The sequence below is a fragment of the Canis lupus genome, unplaced genomic scaffold (assembly GCF_011100685.1).
Source record: "Canis lupus familiaris isolate Mischka breed German Shepherd unplaced genomic scaffold, alternate assembly UU_Cfam_GSD_1.0 chrUn_S904H1068, whole genome shotgun sequence".
Lineage (NCBI taxonomy): Eukaryota > Metazoa > Chordata > Mammalia > Carnivora > Canidae > Canis > Canis lupus.
The window spans coordinates 1-19,590 of NW_023331869.1; the positions used below are offsets into that span (position 1 = coordinate 1).

The window sequence follows — 19,590 nt, forward strand, 5'->3', positions numbered from 1 at the left end:
AAAGCAGCTAATCGATGTGAGGCATTCTCCGTGTCTGGACGTTGCTTTCCTTGCTGGGAGTTGCTCAGATAGTGACTTTGGGCAGAGGGGAGTACATAATCATGCAATCTCCCAATGCCAGTGAACGTCAGAGCCTCACAGTCTGTGCTCTGAGCTGTTCATTATACCACCTACAGGGCAATTGAGGCAGCATCCAGCATGAAGTGACCAAGCTCCCTCTTCCCTTTGCGTTACTTCCAACCAAGAAAGAGAACCTGTGTGACCCAGGCTTCACGTCCCTATGGAAGCCACAACAAGGCAAATATTCAAGGCACGTGTGTGTGTGTGGTGGTGTGTGTGTTTCTGAAAGTTAAAAACCAGTAGACTGTGCCTGCATTTTTGCAACTGTGTAAACATATGTCTGCACAGCCATGTAGTGTACATACTTGCAATTTCTTTTCTGTAGAGATTATGTTCCTGGAGATTTTTTCTTTTTTCTCTGCATGATTTGTCATTAGCATAACCTTGCTTTCTTTCGCTCTCTGTAATATTAACAAATCTCTGGACTCTCATTAAAAAAAAAAAAAAGAAACTCCTTCAAAGTTCTTTCTCCAGAATCTGCAGGTGGTCTTGTGCACACCTAGGGTGGCAGCTGCATCGCCTGTATCAGCTGGAAACACCCCTGCATCTTGGCCACTGAGTTCTCCTTCCCCTTTCCTTCCCTGTAGCCCACATCCTCAACTAACCTTTTATTAATACACTTCAGCTTCAAAATGAATTTAGGTGCACGGAAAGGTTGTGAACGTGGTACTCAGAGTTCCCACGTACCTACCTCCCCTATTAGTAACATCAATGTGGTATGTTTACCACAGTTAATGAACCAACACAGATAAATGTCATTTTAAATGAAAGTGCATGCTTCCTCCTCCCCCCCCCCCCCCCGATTTCCTTAGTTTAACCTAATGTTCTTCTTCCCTCTTTCAGGACTCCATCCTAGAAGCCATATGACATTTAGTCACTGTGTCTCCTTAGGCTTCTCTTGGCAGGACAGTTTCTCGGCTTCCTTACTTTTGGCGACCTTGATAATTCTCTGGAGGATTGGTCAGATATTCATAGACTGTCCCTCATCTGGATTCATTTGGTGTTTTTCTCATGGTCAGACTGGGTGATGGGTTTCTGGAGGAGGTGCAGTGCCCTTCCCATCACATCGTGTCAGGATGCACGCTGTCAACATGACTCACCACTGCGACTGTGACCTTGACACTGGGTGAAGTCTGTTGGTCAGATGGCCTCCCCACTGGAATTACCCTATGGCGTTAGTTTTATTTATATGGTGGTCTATATTATGCTTCCAATTGTCCCTTGGAAATTGCTTCATCTGGCAGTGTCCACTGGGCAGGGCAGCCTGGAGGTGGCACCATGACATGAATTTGACTCATCTGGCCCTTTGGTGACCTTTGGCTTGTGCCTTGTGTTCTTTGGTTGACATTTTATTCCTTCTCTACTGCTTCTTCTGATTGTTTTTTTTTTTTTTTCCCTAGGACTCTTAGCATTACTCATGTCAGGACAGAGTCATAGGGCAGTGGCCAGTCCCTCGGGGAGCACTGCTCTTGCACATCGCAGAGTATTAGGTGGTTTCATTCCATGCCACTTAGCACATGCCGAACATGATGTTCCAACCATCTGGCCACTGGGAGGATAACTGGCTGAGACAGCAAATACCGTGATTGCAAGAAGGCCCGGCTGATCCTGCTGGTGAGCTGGATGCATGGCCCTCCTCCCCGGCCCTTGCATTGCACTGAGGTCCCTCTGCATCCTGTGTGTGCTTCCTACAAAGGGCCCTGTTCCCTGCAGGGACACTGGCTGTCTCCCTCAGGAGAGAGGGGGCCACATGGGGATGTCAGTGCATTTCCAGAACAGTGATCTTCTTGGAGCTTTTTTCCTACACAGATGGGTATTTCTCGGTTCTGATCTAATTGAAAATATTAGGAGCTAATGCTACTGAGCCCTCGCCAGGCATTTGGCACATCCACAGCTGGCTCACCACAGTCCTGGGGTGTTTGCAGCTACTTCTTAGCTCCTTTGCTAGGGGAGAGACTGAGGCTCACAGGCGGGGAGTGTTGTACCCAGTGTCTACAGCTAGTCACCTGTGGAGTTGGCATTCTAACCTGCTCCAAGGGACTGCAGTGTGTTGCTTGCTGTGTAAGGCTGTTACAATGTCCTCCTTCTGCAGCCCGTCTGTGCAACCCAGGCCCATCCAGGACACTGTGGCATTGCAGTGGCCAGCTCCTGTGGGATGCTCAGAGCCCCTCCATTATGGAGCGAAGGTCCTGCAGTCCAGCCCTGAGGGGCTCCAGGACCCAAATGGCAGCCTCAGAGATCAGTGGTCATGCAGACATGGTAGGTACTCATGAATGGTGGCTGTGCTGCTCCCGTGGATGGGAGCTCTTGGCAGGATGGGGAGAGGAAGATTTCATGAGACACTGGGGCTGCTGCTGAGGCCGAATGGTGAAGGACAAGGACAGGTTTCCCCATGGTTGCACCTCTGGAGTGAGAATCAGGGCCAGAAGCCAGCAGCAGTGACACATGCCTGCACCTGCCAAGAAAATGATGTGACCAGTAGGGAAATGGCACTGAGAGGCTCTGTGTGGGAGGTGAAAGGTCGTGAGAGGCTGGCTGGGATTTTCTCCCACTGGTGGCCATGGGCGGGTGACTCTGAGCCTCATGTTGCTCATCTGTAAAATGGGGCAACAGCAGGACTTCCCCAAAGTGGTGATCATGGTGTCAGTGTGATGACTGCCCCGGTGGGGGAGAGGAGGGCAGGGAGAAACCAGGTGCAAAGGCGTGTAGACAGATGGGAAGGCTCAGCACTGTCCCCTTCTGCTCTGTTCCCCTGGGCGTCTTCCAGCTGACACCTGCCTGTCAGGGCTGGGGCACTCTGGTGTACAATTGCACTCTGGTGTACAATTCCAGCTCCCCGTCATGCTTGCCATCTCAAGGGACAGAATCGAGATAGACAAGGGCAATTCAGCTCTTCACATGCACAGTGGACGAAGGTCTGGGCAGGGCTGGGCTCAGCCTGCATCCTGTATTTTATACACACAAACACACACCCTTTCCTCACCATCTTCTCACAGAGTAAATGACAGTGTGCTTTCTGCAGAGAAGGGGCAGCTGCTCTGCAGCCAGTCAGTGTGCCGGAGGAGCTTCCAGTGTGTTCAAGGAGAGGCAGCGAAGCACCTGCTGGGTGCTTGCTCCTCGTAGCACCTGTGTGGTGCTGGACTGGTCCCTGCCTTTGAGAAATGTGCAGTCTGGGAACCACACGAGGACGACGCGTCCTGTCGCCGTGTGCTTGTAGGGTGGGCATCTATGTTTGTGACAGTATGCAAGCAGGTGACTGGGGATGCAGTGTCAGCCTGTGAGGCTGCCTGAAGACGAGTTGCAAGGTCCTCTTTCTAAGCAGGGCACTTCTGGTGATAACAGCTGCTCCGGAGAACGTCAGCGAGGTGAGCAGTCACCTTGCACGGCCCCACTGTGATATTAAACAGCCCCAGTGACTCCAACACGTGAATGAAAACTACGTCTCTCCAGTGAAGGAAAGCAAAATCCTAATGGATTTGTTCTCAAATTGCGTACTATTGTCGAACACAGGGAAATGTCAGAGTAATGAACACTTGTATAAATAGTGCACTCTAGCCATTACTTCGGAGGTGCATTTTTCAACTAATTAAGACCATTGGGGATGGCAGAGATGTGCACTGTGGTGATTTCTCGCAAAGGCTGGATCTTGATACACCAACAGGTGGCAAGTCCTCAGCCGCCTATCTCCATACATCTGGAAGAAGCAAAAGAAACTTCCCCAATTGTCCTGAAAACACCCCAAGGTCAGCAGGACAGAGCAGAGTTCCTGTCCACCCTTCCTGGTGAGAGAGTGGGTTTCCTCCCTCGACTTTGAATGGATAGTTCCCGAGGCCCAGAATGTGGGGTGGCTGTCCTGTGTCATTACACTAGATTCTCATGTCAGGTGCTCAGGTGCTTGATATGCCTCCTGAGAGAAAGAGTGACAGAGAGAGATGGGCTGGGAGAAGGAAGGGAGGGGGGTAAGAAGGGAGGAGAGAGAGAGAGAGGAGAGGGGAGAGAGAGAGAAAAGGGAGGAGAGAGAGAGGGAGGGGAGAAAGGGAGAGAGGAGAGAGAGAGAGAGAGATAAAGGCACTAAGCACTTTGCAGGAGACAGCCACCACCGTGCATTCATAGGCTTGGGGGAGGGAGAGTGTTCCCACCCTGAGTGACACAGAGAAGTCCTCCTGGCTTCAGAGCATCCTCACGTCCAGTGCCGGCCACACTTAACTACCCCCTCTTACACCAATGGGACAGAAGGCCAGTCACCCCAGGGCTTGTGTGAGCCCTGAAAAGGTGGGTGACCCCCTTGGCTGAGCCACTTTCTCTTGCTGTGGCAAGGCAAGAAGGCCCTGCCCTCCCTCACTCTTGCGGCCCCCAGACCCAGCACCTCCTCCTGCTCCCACCTGGTGGGTCCCAGCTTGCTTGGGCCTGAGGCCGATGTGATTGCATCTTCATTTTACCAGTGTTTTCATGGCCACTGCTCCTGGCAATATGAGGCTGGCAATAAAAATAATTTATTGGAGGGATGTTGATAAAGCCTTGCTTATTGCAAACAGTAAATTAAAGTGAGCGCTGCCACCTTTCTTTCCCACCCAGGGAACAATAACCACTCGCGGTGAACTCAAAGGGGAAGGGGAACAAGATATAGGACAATCGTTCAACTTCACCCGTCTTACCAGCAACCTCATAAAATTAAGGAATAATTTTTCAAAGAGATAAGGGCTGTAGGGACACGGAAAATCAAAACAACCAAATTGTTCCTGCCCGGAGGAGGTGCATGTGGGACGGGAAGGGATTTCTTTTCCCATTTTTAATTTACGAGAACCTTGTAAACTACAAATTAAAGGAGCAATAGTGATTCAGAAGGCTTGATTCATTAAGCCTTTATTTACCTTTAATGCCTCCAAAGAAAAATAATTTGGTTACTGAACATGAGTTATGGGCTCAGAGCTGACATCTTCCCACACAAATCTCTGGGCTGCTTCGGGGTGGGGCCACTGTGTACTGAGCAGAGGTGGCAGCTAATAGCAAGCACTTACTTCCCAACAATTGTTGGGGTGATTGTTCGGAAGTGAGCTTCCGGGGGTGGAGGTGGTGATTCAAGTGGGATGGCTGCTCCCGCGTTTGGTCCTCAGGCCTAGACGTGGAAACAACTGTGAGGAACACATGCTGGCCAATTCTGGGACTGTTTCAAATTTGTGTGCCTTTTCCTGAGAAGCCTGAGGTGTGGTCAGCACTCATAAACAGCAAACAGTAGGAGCCCAATAAATATGTTTTTAAATGAGTGAAAGAGGAAATGAATGAATAAAGGGACTTCATGCATTGCCCCCTGGTACTGGACTTCAGGGTGTGGGAGAGTCTCCATAAACACACTGCATCACTGCCTACGGGACTTCTTAAAGGTGAGGTCCTGATGCCTCTGTTCCCTTCGGTCACCAGAGCATTACTGCAGCCAGGCCCCTGGCTGGAGAAGAGGTCAGGCCTGGCCCCAGCCCTGTCGGAACTTATGGCCAAATGTGACCTTTCCTTCAACAACTCATCTCTGTGGACCTATCTAGTGGCTTCTGAGGGTGAGGATGAAGTCAAGCCAGTGTACAAGTGGGGTGAAGTGCCCCCTAGAGTGTGGACATGGTGATGTATCCATTCTCCACTGCTGTGTAACAAATCACCCTGAACTGAATATACACGATGCCAGATTTTAGGTCCAGAAGTCCAGGCATGGGTCAGCTGGCTCCTCTGTTTAAGGATCTCATAAACAGACTGAGATGGAGATGTTGGTCAGGGATGGGGTGTGATCTGAAGGCTTGACTGAGGAAGGATCTACTTCCAAGCCCACTCAGTAGGTAGTGGCAGTGGTCAGTTCCTTGAGACCATTGCACTGAGGGCCTGCTTTCCTCACTGGCCATGGGCCAGAGGCTTCCCAGGGCCTTGCCACATGGCTCACAACACAGCATCTTGCTTCATGGGAACAAAGCAAGCAGAAGGGCAGGAGACAGAAAACCAGCAAGACAGACAGAAGCAAGAGTTCCTTGTGAGCCAATCCTGGAAGTGCTATCTTGTGGCTTTGCCATATTCTGTTTATTAGGAGTAAGTCCCTAGGTCCAGGCCAGACTCCAGAGGAGGGGACCAGGCCAGGGCATGAACGCCAGGTGGCAGCCCGGTTTCCTCACCTGTGATATGAGAGGGGTGATAATGCCAATTGTATAGGGTTCTTTTGACAGAACGTATGTTTTTAAAGTACTAAGTCCAGAGCTTTCTACATAATAAACCCTCAAAAACAGTGGCCCTCTTTTCTAGTGACATGATATTCCAAGAATCATTTGAAAAGCCCTGTGAAGTGATAGAATTTGTCTTAGGGACCTGGAGACTCCCCTTTAGGGATTATGAAGGTTAATTTTATGTGTCAATTTGACTAACCAGGGGATCCCCAGATTAAACATTGTTTCTGGTGTCTTTGTGAGGGTGCTTCTGTGAGGCTGGTATTTGAATTGGTGGGATCAGTAGAGAAGGTGGCCCTCCCCACTGGTGGGTGGGCATCATTCAATCCATGGAGGGCCTGAACAGAACGAAAGGGTGGAGGGAGGAGGAACTCCTTTTTGCCTGCCTGCCTGCTGAGCTGGGATGTATTTTCTTTTCTTCTGCCCTCAGACTGGGACTTACATGACTGACTCATTCTCAGATCTTCCCACTTGGACAGAACCACACCAGTAAATTTCCTGAGTCTTCAACTTGCAGATGGCAGATTGTGGTACTTCTCAGCCTTCATAATTGCATGAGCCAATTCCTTGTATATACAAATCCTATTGGTAATTTTTCTTGGGAGAACCCTGACTAATGCAATAAATCTTTCCTCTTTCCTCATGGAAACCCCCTTCCACAGCTCAATCAGAAGCACACGCTGCAAGGACTCTGCTATCAATTCCTCCTGGTATGAACCTTCTTGCTTGCATTCAGGCTTCCTCCCATTGGTACCCCAAAGGTCCTTGGACTCTGCCTGGAGAATGTCAAGCAGGAGCAGGTGGGGATCTTTCTAGAGATCCCAACTGCAGAGAATTACCAGCTCCACCTGCTTCCAAAAGGACACTGACTTCAGGGACGGTCACCACATGGAGACACTGAGAGCTTTTAGACTGAAACAAAAACATGGATTGACAATGAAGATCTCATTGCTTATCCAATACTCTTGGAATAAATCAAGTGGGAGTGCCTAGAAAAGACAGTCGAGTGTAAGGTAAATGGTCATGGTGCAGGGGTGACTCTGAGTCCTTCGTTAGAGAGCCAAGAGTTCTTTCCACTATGAACTTTTGGACTCTCTGCTGCTCTGCTTCTGCACTATGTTGGCTCATACATCCCTCTTCTTTTCTCCTTGGCATCATTGATGGATTTTATGAATGTTTCCAAAGGTGGGCTCCCAGCTTAATTGGGAGTTGGTCCTGGGCATCTTTACATACCACGTTCATGGCAAAGAGGGCAGCTCTTTAGGCTCTGACTGCCATCTCACCCCATGAAAGGGGCCCATATTAGGAATGCCAGAGGAGTGTGGGCATCTGAAGTTGTGTTTTGTTTATAGTCACAGAGCTGCCCGGATCCCAGGCAAAATCCAGTTTCCCAAGTCCCAGAGATGCTGACTGTTCCTGCTTCCGTGCTCTCTCCAGAATAATTCAGACACTGCTTGGGAAGAATTCAGAGCTTCCTCAAGTCCCAGGTGGTCACAAGACTTCCTAGTGAAGACATCTATCTTGGGGAAGAAGGTTGAGGATGACATTTGAGGGGATCAGGCAAGAAATTGGTTCCTTAAAAAAACAATTGGGATCCTATTTTTGGCTTTTACTCCAACCATCTGTTATGGGATGCATTGTCTCCCCAAATTTATATGTTGAGTTCTAACCTCTAGGAGGACCCTAAGGTGACCATATATGGGGGTAGGGGTTTTAAGGAAGCAAATAGGGTAAAGTTAGGTCACTGGGCTGGTCCCTAATCTGATGTGACTGGTGGTGCCCTAATAAGAGGAGATGGGGATACAGAAACAGACATGAGCATATGAGGACTTAGGGAGAGGAAAGTGTTCTACACACCAGGGTGAAGCCTCAGAAGAACCAGCCCTGCCCATGTCTGCCTCTCAGACTTCCAGCCTCCAGGACTGGGAGAGAGAAATCTTGTGTTTTAAACTATCCAATCTGTGATTCTTTGTTATGGCAGCTGAAGCAGACTGATACACCATCCCAATACATACAGAAAACGAAGGACTAACATTAATTTCATTAATTCTGCTCTGGAAGTGGATATGCTTGGTGAGGTGTCCCTGATGCTTTATCACCACTGTAGGCTCAGGTGCTCTGGAACTATAGCAATACTCAGGGAGGAGGTGGCCAGGCTGGGTCTGGTCTCCCAGCCTTGACAGGCAAGGGATGAGGTGGTTCCTCTTGCACTGGTCTCATCTTGCTACAAACTCCCACCTTTCTAGGAAGAACCTTTCTGGACAGGACTGGGTGTGTGCCCTGGGCTGCCTCTTGCGGTCCTCCCTGACCTGGGCTAGGGATTGGGTCTGAGCACCTTCCCCCTCCTGGCTGCTGCCATGCACACCTGATGGAGCATCTGAGCAGAGTCTGAGCCTAGGTGTTTTTGTTTCTTTGGATACGGGCAGCACTGAGTTCCACCCCCACGTTTTGGCCATCTCAGATTTCTTTGTTCTGCCCTCTGTGTTATCATCTCTAAAATGGGAGCAGCAATGCCTTCCTCTGGAATAACAATTAGAAGTTGGGGGTATGTCTTAGTTGGCTAGGGTGGTTGTAACAAAGGACCCCAGACTGTGGGGTTCAACCATAGACATGTTTTTGGGTTCTGGAGGATGGGGTTCCAAGGTCAGAGTGCCAGCATGGTCAGGGCCTAGGGATGGCCCTGTTCTTATCTATGAACAGCCACCTTCTTGCTGTGTCTTCACAAGGCAGAGAGACACTATCTCTTCTTATAAGGGCACTAATCCTATTCATGAGGTCTTGTGAAGGTTAGTTTATGGGTTAACTTGACTGAGCTGAGAGATTCACAGTTATTATTTCTGGGTGTGTCTGCGAGGGTGTTTTTGGAAGAGATTAGCATTGGAATCAGGAGACTGTAGAGCTGATGGCCCTCCCAAGTGTGGGTGGGCATCACGCAAGCCAGCAAAGACCTGAATAGAACAAAAAGGTGGAGGAAGGGCAAATTTTCTCTCTCTTCTCTTGACCTGGAATATCCATCCTCTCCTGTCCTGAGATATCACCACTCATGGTTACCAGGCCTTAAGATTTGGGCTGGGACTTAAACCATTGCTCTTTTGGGTGTAGAAAAAAATTATACCACCTACTCTCTTGGGTCTCCAGCTTATAGATGGCAGGTCATGGGGACTTCTCAGTCTCTGTAATCATGTGAGCCAATACCCTACTGTAGTCTCTGTATATCAGTATACATTCTATTGGTCTGTTTCTCTGAACCCTGACTGATGCAGGACTCCTTCATGACCCATCACCTCCCAAAGGCCCCATCTCTAAATACCATCACGCTGGGGATTAGGGCTTCAACATATGGATTTTGGGAGGCACAGAAACATTCATTCCACAGAAGGGGGGGAGGATATGTTTTAACCCCCACAGCACAATTACTATCTGAGGAAACTGGACCCCCACTCCTGAGGGATTGGAGAGAAGAAAGGGGAATCTGGATTGTAAGGGGAGTGGGGTCAGAGAGTCATGGGAGCTGAAGGGATGTGGCCATTGTGGACATCCCACTGGCCTGTCCATGGATCTCATGGTGTCACTATGTCCCTGGATGTTAGACTTGGTTTTGGAGCAGTCAGCAGGGTGTAGGAGACCTTTGGCCATGGAGGCAATAGACCCAGTGCTGCTGCTCACCAGTTGTGCCCCTGGCAGGGCATTTACTCCTCTCCTGAGGAAGGTCACCGTAGTTTTGGGGTTATTGCTATGGTTGAGTGAAGTGATGTATTAAGCCCCCAGGCTGGGTGTGATAACTGGGCCCCCCAGGCTGGGTGTGATAACTGGGCCCCCTGCCTCCTTTCTTGGGAGGAAGTACACCAAGGGCTCCACTGTGGAGGGGCTGGGTTTCCAGATCCTGGCAAGCAGTCTTGATCTCAGCCAGCTGTTCTCATGCCTCTGCCTTACATGTGATTAAGTTACTCCCCTATTTATTTTAAAGACTTGTCTTATCACCTATTTACAAGACTTATGGATTTCTCATTACTTCCTTTGATGGGACTCAAGCTGAAGTGCTTTCTGCTCACTCCATCTGAGCTCTGCCTATAAAACATGACAGTAATAATGTCCAAGGGAGGAGCAGGCCATGCAGGGATCGGGGCCATGTGAAAGGCATCCTCCTACATGCATCAGGGATTTATCACAACCACACACACCAATGCAGGCATGCCTCCCAACAATTGTCTATAGATGCTCAGCCCAGATCCCCCAGCACCACGTCCCAGGAAGATACAGATGAGAATCTGTCTTTAAGGTCATGAGAACTTCCCTCTGAGACTACCCCTACTTCTGACCCAACTGCAGAGATCATGGCTCTCAGAGAACACCCTTACTTCTGACACTAACTTCAGCTTTTGGGGTTCCCCTTGGCTATGCTCAGGTTTAAAAATTCACTTACTCTCAGAACTAGTTGAAATCTGTTATAGTTACAGTTTATTATAGCAAAAGGACACAGATTAAAATCGGCCAAAGGAAGAGACTTGTGGGATAGAGTCCAGGAAATGTGTGGAGCTCCCACCATCCTCCGTGCTGTAGATGCATAGAGCGTGCTCTTTCCAATAGTAGTGGTGACCACACACACACACTATCCCCCAGGAAAGTCCCCCAGCCTTGGTTTCATCACATAGACATGGTTGACCTCAGTCTCCAGTCCCTCTAAGGGTGAGCTGATACCACTTGACCAAAGCCTCCACCCTATGTCAAATTGTTATACTATCCACCATGGCCCATGGTGCCCAGGTAAACAAGGAGACTCTTATCAGACAGGAAATTCCAAGGGCTTAGAGATCACTTTCCAGGGACTGAAGGCAAACACCAGAGCTCTCTTTGGAAGAGTTAAATCCTTTACTACATACTGTATCTTTCTCTTGGCCAAGAAGGCTGAGTTATAAACAAACTGAAAGGTGCTCCTTACATATTCATAGAGACATATGTTTACAGGAGGTGGGTGAGCACTGAGTCAGGATAAAATTCACACCTGATAGCACTGTACAGAAGAGCTATCCTCCTTTGAGCCTTGAGGAATTCCCTGCCCTTCTGTAAGGCATGTTGGCTTTTCTCACCCTGGTCATAGACCACTGGTGAAGGGTTGACTTCCTGACAACAAAAGCCTAATTTTAATAAATAAAGTGCTGGGGTGGTGGGTATGGGCAAGTTCACCTCTAGACTCAAATAACCAAAAGACTGAAGATGCCCAAAGCATTGGCACCACAACTCTTGGAGCGATGGATTACCAACAGGAGCTTGATGGAGGCTCTGGTTTAGCACAACTCTGTGAGCTATTGTGATGTGAAGCCAACTTGCTAGGGAGACAAGGATAGAGACAGGGTCCTATTGGCAGATATTCACTGTGTGAGTATTGTTCAATGAGTTGACAATGAATGGATGAATAGGATTGGATGGATAGTTCATTGGATGGAAGAATGGATGGATAGAAAGAAGAAGGGATGGATGGATGGTTGGATATATGGATAGGAAGATGAATGAAGAGAAGGAAGGTTGGAGAGAAGGATGGATGGGTGGATGGATGAGTGATGTGGTGTGGGAGTAACATGATGTGGGGGATGCAAACACTGAGTAAGAAGTCCAAGCTGTGAAGCCAACTCTAGCTGGCCAGATTTTATGAGGATCAAATGAAAAAAGAAATGCAGGTGTAATGTCCAGCACAGCATCTGGTGCAGACTAGGCTCTTAGTAAAAATCAACTTCCTGTGTCCTCTTTTCCTTGTTGGCACTCAGTGCCTACAAGTTCCACTGGGCTCTGCTATGTTGCATGGTTTGGCCTGTGACCAATAGATGTGTCTCATTTTGGGCAGAGGGTGGAGGAGTGAGTCCCCTTCCCAAATACTGTGTCTGCAGTGTTTTGACCCTTTGCATACAGATGCTGCATCTGTGTTGAACTCAGGACACTCATTCACTCAATTCTATCCCTACCTACAAACATCAGAACAATTCTTTGTGGCCGTGGACCAGACATGGCCATCTCAAGAAGGTGTCCTAGTTATTCAGATTGACACAGATGCTCTTTCTTCTTGGACCTTCATTGCTTGGTGTCGGGGAAATGATGGCTCTGGTCCTGGCCTGATGCAGGATCCTGGGTGGGCACTCGTGTAGCTGTCCCTTGAGGGATCTGTTTGTTCTGGAGGGAAAAATACCCACCACATTCACCTTGACCCCTTTAGAATCTGCATTGAAACCTTTGTCCAATGATCCCTTTATGGGGATGAAACACTTGCTGGGGTCAGGGTGCCCCACTTGCATGAAACCCCAGCTACCTTCCAGGGTCAGTGTCAGATGTGTTGAGGGGCAGGGGTGCAAACGCTGGTGAAGGACATGCTTGATGATTGTCTTCACTGAGCAGTCACAAATACTGTCCTCTGTCTCTGGGGAGTGATGGTTTTGGACGGTGACATACGAGACGTGTCTCATCCCCCCTACCTGAGGTCTCTGGTTCAGGCTCCCACCAGACCTCTCCCTCCCAGGAAGCCCCACTGGAGCATGAGGCGACTGTGATCACCAATCAATTATTCCTTATTAAGTATATTTCCTTCATTAGTCATTTCTTTGCTGCTTCATTAGTCTCTTAAGTTTCAGTGGGTTTCAGGCATCATTGAATATGAGATAATTTATTTTATTAGGCAATTTATTTTCTGGGTACATTTTTAAAGGTCAATTAATCAATTTAAATGGATGGGTGAAGGATGGGGATCCAATACTCCTGAGACAAAAGTTATCTCATTGGCACTTTTGGGGGAGAGAGGTTTGCTTTTCTTTTCTGGCTTGGGAAGGATGGGGTCAAGTGGAGCCAGAGTGGAGGCATCTTGAGCAGAGAATAGCATTGAGGACGTGGAGGCCCAGTTCCCTCATCTCCTTGGAAGGTGGCAGCCACAGCAGGAAGTACAGAGATGCCCTGAGGAGGAGCTGGAGGGAGAGACAGTCTGTGGTCTGAGGCTTGAAGCTCATGTGTCACTGGCCCGAAGCCCGCCCCTGGAATGAAAGGGATCCCATCCACGAAGCTGAACTCAGACTGCGTGTTTCCCCAGTGCCTCATAAATAATAATAAAAACACATTATAAATATTTAACAAGCAAGAAACATGCTCCAAGCCAAAAGTAAACCGTCAATGAGTGGTTTCATCTGCTGCATCCAGCAAATTGCCTTTTCGCCCAGATTTCCAAACGGAAACACTTGGTTGGATGGAGGCTCTTGTCACTCGCAGGGGCAGGTGCCATCTCTGCTCCGCTGCCTGACCTCCCAGCTGGTCGTTTTCAGTGGGCAGGAAACTCGCTGGCTCATGAGAGCAAAATAATGGGTGTTCTTCAGAATCAGAGATTTTCCCAAGCAGCTATTTTCCTCCCAAAATGAGTTTCTGAGTGATTAATATTATTGTCAGTTGATTGCTACATAATAAATGATAGCAGCCAGCCACACATGCTTACTTTGTGTGGGGACATTTGTACATGCTATCTCATCACATCCTTGCAAGAATAAAGCAGGTACCACCGCTGTTGTCACCTGAGGAAATGGGGCGGAGAGAGGTAGCCCAGTTGGCTCACCCCCGGGGTGTGAGGACTTGAACCCGGGTCTCTGGCTCCTCAGCTCAGCAGCTCTCTTACTAGGGGTCATGCTGGTGCTCCCGATGAATTGCCGCCTGGCCCAGGCTCTGAAGCCACCAGCTTTGGGGGAAGATGGATGTTTCTCCATCTTGGGCTGCTGATCCTGGGCTGATCCTGGGCTGATCCTGGCAACCATGCTGGGTCCGCAGGGAACTGGTTGTTTTAAGGGGAAAAAAAGCAGTGGAACAATTTTGTTTGTTTGCAGAACAAACAAAATTGCATTTTACAGAAATCGCATTACACTTTAGTAATTGCTATGCATTTATGGATGGGTATGAACCATGAGCCTCGGCTGAGTCCCTTGAGCAGAAATTACCAGGATGCTGTTACTCTCAGGTCATCACATTTTTTTTTTTTTGGTAATTGGCATGCTATTGTTTATGTTTGTAAACATCTGTGCTTCTCCTTACTTTTTTGGGTGGTGGTGTAATCTACTTCCAGTTCCTAAAGATAGATCAACACTTAAAAGTAGTTATTAAAGCATAAGCATAGTGATACAGATGGGAACATAAATAGTACAGCTTAGAATAGCTGAAACAATGTACATAGTGTGTGCTGGACTCCAGCACAAATACAGCCTACAGATCTCCGAGCGCTGAGGCAGGCAGGCTGAGCCTGTGGGGTCCGCACGCTGGAACTTGCTGGGATGGGGATCTGATTGCCCAGGGCCCCCAGGTGTGATCTCTTGGGAGACTTTCAAACGGTGACGTGACATCTTGGAAGCTTTCAGTTCATTTTCAGAAGAGCCGAGTGATTGCTCTGGTCAACCAAGGGAGCTCATCGTCCCTAAATGACATTTCCTGGCACAAAACTGACACGTGATGAATCCTGTCACTGTGGACAGAGAGATCAAAGCAGTGAAGGTGTCACTCAAAACAGTGACAAAAGCAGCAAGAAGTGCATGCCGTGCCACCGCTGCGAAGTTTGAACAACTTAGAGGCACCTGTTAAGCTCAGAGAGGACAGGATGGCGATTTGCCACCATCTGTCTACCTTATGACACACAGGGACGCACTATGTGTGTAAATGCTGTTCCCAGTGTGTGGGCACGCCAGCATGCCTGTTACAGCATGGTTGGATGGAACCACAGGTGGGCTCAGTGTGAACGGCTGGTGGTGTGTGGCATTTCACATGGAGGGAGAAGAGCTTGAGGACTCCTGGGTCCATCTTACAGGTGAAGAGAGTTTTCGTAGCCAATGATGCTCTGGTGAGTTGTGGCAAAAACCCAGAAAGCTGGGTGGAGGTTGGCGCGGAGGCTGTGCCATTGGTGTGTATGCCCTGGACAGGGTCCTGGCACACAGGTTAGCCTGGGGGGGGGGGCGAGGGCTACTGTGCATGGTGATGGAGAGCATCATTTGCAGGAAACGGTGACACAGAGATAAGGCTGTATCTCCAGCCAGGGTGCCCTGTGAGGAGATGGGCAGAGGATGCAATGTTCTGCTTTCTCACCTGGAAGCTGAGGGGCCAGCGCTCATACAGGCATTTGAAATGAGAGATGGGTTGAAAAAAACCTTTCACAATGCTCATCACACCAGGAAAGGGCTGTCACCCCATGGCCAACGACATGATCTGAAGGCTGAGAATAAGACATCATGATGATTTTCTTCGCTGGCCAGGACAGGAGGATAGAGGACTTGTTTCTGAAATATTCAAAACTCCATCCCACATTGCACGAGACTGAGAAGGAACACTCTCAGTTCAAGGCAGAGACATAGCTACCCCTCTCTTTCCCCAGTTGGGTGAGACGTCTCCGTTCCCAACTTTGGACCAACCTGCCACCACACACAGCTCCAAAACTGGTCTGCACCGAGGAGCTCCTCATCGCTGGTCTCTGTTGCCCGTGGGTGTCCCGGAAGCCGCCTCCACCACCAGCAATCCCGAATGGCAAGCCAAGACTCCTTGTTATGGTGGGAGGAAAGTGAGGAGAGAGTCAGGTGAGTCTGCCCCCGGGTTCAGGTTGTCTTCCCCAAAGCAGCTCTAGGTGTACGCCTGCAGGTGCAGACACTGTCTGTCTCAGCTGTCACTACCTTATATAATCTTTAAATGCTGTGTTTTGTTTCAATTTAAAAAGTTTACTCAAAGGTGTTGGTTGGTATGCAAGCCCAATGCCCACTATGTCACCTATGGGCTCCAGAAATCCCTTCTCAGGTGGATCGAGGCTGGTGTCTATGGGATTTGATGTCACAGTGGACAGAAAGGGCATTTATTTGGAGCCAGCTGTGTGCCAGGCCCTTCCACGCTGGGTCCAATCACATGATGTGGTCCTGAGCTGAGGGGTAGCATCTTTATTTTCAGGTGGAGAAGCCAGATCCACGGAGGTGACCTGGACAGACAGGTTAGGTTGATATGTGGTCCAATCTAAAGCCACCGATTCCCAAGCCCTCCTGCCCCACCCTGGACAACTTTAGGGTCGTAGGACCACCCCCTCCTAAGGAACTGAAACCTCTGCAAGCAGTTGCCACTCTCCTTGGCCCCTTCTCACTGTAGAGTTGGTCGAGATCAGCACTGATCCTGTGCCTCTGAGCTGGACACACATCTTGGTGCCTTTGCTCAGAAGCCTCCCCCCAGGGCTAGTGCTGGGGCAGGGGTACAGTAAGGGTAGCAAACTGAAGCCCCTGCGGCCATGGAGCTGTGGCTCCGTGGAGGTGATAGAGGCCACTGGGCAGCCACAGGTGTGGCCATCAGGTGGATAGAGCCTGGGCCTCTGGGTGAACCAGCTTCTCTCTTGGAGGACTGTTCCGCCTCCCACCTCCTGTCTGTCCCTGCTCCAGCCCAGTCTCATGTGGGGAGTGGCCCTCCACACAGCAGAGTACATGGGGAGCCTCCCGGCCCCGGGGATGCCACCTCCTAGCCCCGGGAACCAGCCCTGGACTCCTGCACTCAGGGAGGGGCTCCTGGCCTCTGCTTAGACGCCTGCTCCTTTAGCTTGAAAGATCCGGAGAACGAGGGGCTCCATCCAGTCTCTGCGCTAACTGTTCTCCCTGGACTCACAGCTCACTTCAAACCTGACCTGATAAATATATGATCAGGAAAGTCTGCCAACAGGAAGGCTCTGGAGAGCAGAGCAGAGGAGCTGCGGCCATCAGAGAGCTGGCCACGGTGGGCGCGGGCGCTCCGTGCCTGGGTTTGGCCATTTTGCCGTCGAGAAGCCAGGACATTTATCTTTAACGGGGTCCTGATATGTATGCTGGTGTAGGGTGTGTAGCCAGAGGGGGGGGGGTGGGGAATCCTCAAAATAAGCTGTTCCAGTGAAAACCGAGCTGCAGGAGATTGGGGATTGGTGAATGTTGTGGGGGGGGGGGGGGGGGGTCTCAGCCCCTCCCTGTGGAAGTATCCTCCCAGAGTTTTCTAGAAGGCTTCTATCTCAAGAAGCCCAGCGCCGGATTGCCAAGAGGGACTGAGTAATTAGCCTGAATTTATATTAATGGCATTTTAGATTAGTCCACAGCTGAGCCCCCTTCCATCCTGTGCACTGGGGAGCCAGACGTGAAGGAGAAACGGAAAATATAAATAAAAAAGTGAAAAAGACAAAATAAAAGTGCCAGTTGTGTCCGAGGGAAGGAGCAGAGGAGGCCGAGGGGGAGCAGGAGGCAGGTGGTTGTCCCATCTGTGCCTCTGGCAGCTCCCAGCGGCCTTTTCCTTCTGCCTGTGCCTGTGCCTCTCACCCAGTGGGGTCCCACGATGTGGATCCCATGCCCTGGTCCCAGGTGACTGGTGCGGGAGCCTGTGTGGGGGACTGAAAGGCCCCCCCAGTGGTGATCCGGCCAGAGCCTGCTGTGAACTCAAGCTCCACACCCTGCAGCCCGGCCTAGACCCTGACTCCACTGCTTCGCAGCTCTGGGACCTTACGTGGCTTCCAGCACTGCCCTCACCCCCGGGGTTCCTGTCACTGAATGGGGCCAAGGCTGGTGCTGGCTTGCTGGCGGCTCTGCCTGCTGGCGGCTTGGGAATACAGCTGTGCCCCTGATGATGAAGCACCTCTGGGGCTCAGCTCCATCAGGGCCTGGCCTCTAGGCAGCAGGTGGAACTTGTATTACATGTGGCCCCAGGGCTGCAGGCAGCAGGTGCGCTTCTGGTGATTGTTGTCCCTGCCCTGCGGTGGGGTCCAACGTCCTGTCTAGCATGGTCCAGTTGCCCAGCATGGTCCAGCCGGCATTTCTGACGCTGACCCTGACCCACAGGCCCACCCGGCGCTGTCTGTGGGCCTGGGGATCAGCAGAGACAAGACTGAGTCGGTGAATATTCATGAGCTTGGGACCAGGTGTGGGAAGGACAATAGGGGAACAGATAGAAACTTCCCCCCACCCCCCGCGAATAGCTCCTGTCCCCTCCCAGCCCCGCTCCATGCCAAGGGCTCAATCTCCAGGTTCTAATGGGAATCCCATCCCCGACAAATCTCTCCCACTCCCCTGAATGCTCCTGAGCTGGTGAAGGATCTCTGCCTGGACCAGACAGCTCACCTGTGTTCTTCTCTCTCAGGAAAGGCTATGGCCTGGGTCCTGGGTTTTGCCCCTAAAATGAAAGCGGTTGTTAATAACCAGAACATGGAGAGGCTTTTATGGGCCTGCTACAGATCCATCTCTTTCCTGGTTTGTTCAATCTCATTAAAAGTGTTCAAACATCTTGCTGCCAGCATGCTGGGAAGGAGGGGGCCCTCTTCGCAGCCTTGTAGGAAGAAGTACAAAGGGCGGATGAGAAACATCCTGTAAATGCCAGCTTTTGCCTTCTTGCAGACGTTGCCAGGGAAATTCTGCAGGAGGGAGAGCGGGTCTCACCTGTCCACGTAGGGCACTGCTCAGGTCCGGGGACATGAGGAGGACCGCAGCTGGCAGGGCTGTTGCTGGTCTTCCCCTGAGGCTCTCCGCATCCCACACTCCATTAAAGGGGTTTACAGAGCAGTCCCCCAACCTCTCCTGAGAGCCCCACTTCACAGACAGGGGAGTGATGCCTGCAGGTACCCCTCTTGGTGGCACGTGATGCTGTGGACAGCGTGGGGTTGTCCTGGGACAGCGGAGTCCACGTGCTGCCTCGAGGAGTGTGGTGCTCTGAGATCTGCCAGGCCTGAGCAGCGCCCCCCGCTCACCCAGGACCCCCAGGGCTTCCTCCTCTTTTCTCCCAAAACCCGTTCCCTCCGACCCCCTGACACGTGGAGGCACCATCTGTGCTCTTCGGGGTGGCTCGTTTCTTGATCACGTGCTATACCTTAGGTCTCAGCATAGGCTACCTGTTGTTCCCATACCAGTGCAGCACGGCGAGCATGACTGTCCCCATTTCACAGATGGGCCCATCACAGATGGACGGGTCTGGGAGCAGGGGCAGACCCACGGCGGTAGGAGCCAGGTCTGTTCCTTCTCAGGGTTACCTGATTCCGCTGATTTCTGAGGCTCGTCCACTCCCAGGCTTGAGTCTGTGGTCATGTTCTTCCCACGGCCTCTGTGAGCCTCAGTTCGCCATATGTGGAATGGGGCGAGGGTGCCGCTGTGGCTCTGGAGGGTCCGTGGGAGGCTGTCATGCAGGACGCACTCAGGAAAACAGCAGCTATTCACGAGTGGATGAGTGGGCTCCGGCTGGCCCGGCCTTCTGAATCCCCGCCAGGCCGAGGGCCAGTCCACCGGGCACTGGAGGGCCTTGAGAA

At 50.6% G+C, this 19,590-nt stretch overlaps 2 long non-coding RNA genes across 5 annotated transcripts; one reads left to right on the forward strand and one right to left on the reverse strand.

The window, feature by feature from the left end:
- The first annotated feature begins 2,247 nt into the window (after window positions 1-2,247).
- Window positions 2,248-7,501, forward strand: LOC119879480. Its single transcript, XR_005387537.1, has 3 exons — window positions 2,248-2,379; window positions 6,748-6,847; window positions 6,980-7,501. It is a non-coding gene; the product is annotated as an uncharacterized LOC119879480 (long non-coding RNA).
- A 5,600-nt stretch (window positions 7,502-13,101) lies between these two features.
- LOC119879481 lies at window positions 13,102-19,332 on the reverse strand. Of its 4 annotated transcripts, none has more exons than XR_005387541.1 (4): window positions 18,416-18,642; window positions 15,728-15,853; window positions 13,897-15,531; window positions 13,102-13,261 (listed from the first exon to the last, which is right to left on the reverse strand). It is a non-coding gene; the product is annotated as an uncharacterized LOC119879481 (long non-coding RNA). The 4 variants fall into 4 exon arrangements; XR_005387539.1 differs by lacking the exon at window positions 13,102-13,261 and adding an exon at window positions 19,318-19,332 and having other exon boundaries at window positions 13,405-15,531; window positions 18,416-18,467; XR_005387540.1 differs by lacking the exon at window positions 13,102-13,261 and having other exon boundaries at window positions 13,405-14,790; window positions 15,405-15,531; window positions 18,416-18,645.
- Window positions 19,333-19,590: the final 258 nt, after the last annotated feature.